Consider the following 2,149-nt stretch of genomic DNA (forward strand, 5'->3'; position numbering starts at 1 on the left):
CCCCTGTTGTCCTAAAGCACAGACCATCCCTCTGGCTGTCTGAGCCCTTTGCCTGCATGAAATGCCCTTTTTCCTGGCATGGGCAGACATCTCAGCTTCCCTGGAAGAGTTGCCATGTTGTCACAGTGCCACGTGTGCTTTGGGGACAGGAGGGGATGCTCTGCTCCCTCCCTGGCTGGGTGGCAGGGTCCTGTCCCACGTGATAATCCTTTTGGGATTATCAAAAAGGAGAACTTCCTCTTACTGGGGGGGCTGGGGTGTGTTGTGCTTGGTCTTGGTCAAGTGTGGGGCAGGGCAGGAGCAGCCAAGGCAGCCTCCCTCCATGAGGAGCCCTGGATTGGGCTTGAGCAGCTCCCCTAGGCAGGGCTGGCTGGAGGGACCCTGGCCCTGGGATACCCCAGTGGGGTTCTTTGTGGCAAAAAATGGCTTTGGCAGCTCACACACTCAGCCTGTGGCCTGGGGTGGTTTGCTGGGACCCCATGGCAGGACTGGGGGGGATCCCACCCCCCATCTCACTGCTCCCCTCTGCAAGTCACTTTGAGACTCCCCCAATGCTTGTGATCCTTCTAGAATGGGAACGGGCTGTTTATAATTTCCCAAGTGAGTGCTACAAATCCGAGGCCAAACCTCCCACTTGTGGGGGCACAGGATCATGTCCGGGTGCCTTGGTGGCCACACGAGCTGTGGGTGGTTTGGAAGGAAGATGCACAAACCAACTCTGGTCCTGCCTCCCCCTGCCCTCCCTGCGTGTTCCTGGAGCCTGGGAGAGCCCAGACTGCCCCAGCTGCAAATTGCAGAGCAGATTATCAGCCAGCACATCTGAGATTAAAGCCCCTCTTCATGTCTGGCTCCCCCAGAGCCGGGGCTGAGCTCGGTGCAGACTCTTTGGCAGCAGGGGCTGATTCCTGGGGTAACCTCTTGCTTGGCTGCGAGGAAGGCTCAGAGAATTTTCAATCAAGGAAAGGAAAAAAGAAAGGGGAACACACAACAACAACAACAGTTTATTCCAGCAGAGTGGTGGGAGGAAATTCAGGCACAGCTCTGGGAAGCTCCCAGTTTGTGTGATCTGGGGCAGGGAGCGAGTTACTGGGAGGGTTTGTCCCTGTGTTCTTCTTCAACAACCATTTGGTGCTGGGAATTCTTGGTGGAGAACCCAGTGAGGAGCCCAGAGGGGGTGGATTGGCAGCTGCAGGATGCAGAAGAGCCCCGGGGATGCTCTGCTTTGCTGTCCTGGCTGCCCTGCAGAGCTCAGGAACCACAGAGCCTGGCACTGTGCAGGGAGGGCATCCTCACCAAAACAGAGGGAGATTTTTTTTCTGGGAGTGCTCTGAGGGCTCTGATGAGGAGAAATAGCAAAGATTTCTCTGTATTCTCCCAGGCAAAATGTGTGCCCAGCTGCTCTGAGCAAACCTCAGGCTTTGGAGGGTGCAAGACCAGCCCAGAGCTGGGATAGTCCTGGCCAGCCAGAGCGGCTTAACGGGCTTAGGGCAGCGTCGTTCTTATAAACAATCACATGAATTAGCACAAATCTCATTAGATCCGTGCTTCTCCTGGCCTCCTGTGTTCCTAATGCCCCTCACAAGGGGTTCTGTGCAGGCAACGAGCGAAGAAATTCCTTCCAAGAAGAAGGAGCCGTGGCATTCTGGGTCTGCTTTTCTCAGAACCATTTCCATTACGCTTAATGCACAGGAGAGCAGAAATCTAATAGGTAAAAAGCCATTCAAGGTCCTGGGGTATTTTAAACCTGATTTAAAGTTTTGGCTGCTCTGTTAGAGCAGTGATTCAGCTGATGGTGCCCCAGGGTGTCTCCCCTGTTGAGCAACAGGCACAGAGTGATTTCTCTGCTCCGCTTCCCCTTGGCTTTGCTCTTGGCTGCCTGGTGGCCTGGCACCGTGGGAGTGGGGCTGTCTGGGCAGGGGTTTATGGCATGTTCCAGTAGGGGTGTAGTGGAAGAGGTGCTCAGTGCCCAGAAAACATGGGAACAGCAGATTTAGCTTTGGGGAAGGGAATTCCTTTTCTCCTGTTGGTGCTGTGCATGCCTGCAGAATGCTGCCCACTCCTGGGCAGTGCCACCCTCCAGTCTCCCATTTCTCCTCCCAAATCACTCCAAGAAGCAACACAGGAGTTTCCCTTGGTTCAGAACCACAGC

Source organism: Taeniopygia guttata, chromosome 19, assembly GCF_048771995.1.
Source record: "Taeniopygia guttata chromosome 19, bTaeGut7.mat, whole genome shotgun sequence".
NCBI lineage: Eukaryota > Metazoa > Chordata > Aves > Passeriformes > Estrildidae > Taeniopygia > Taeniopygia guttata.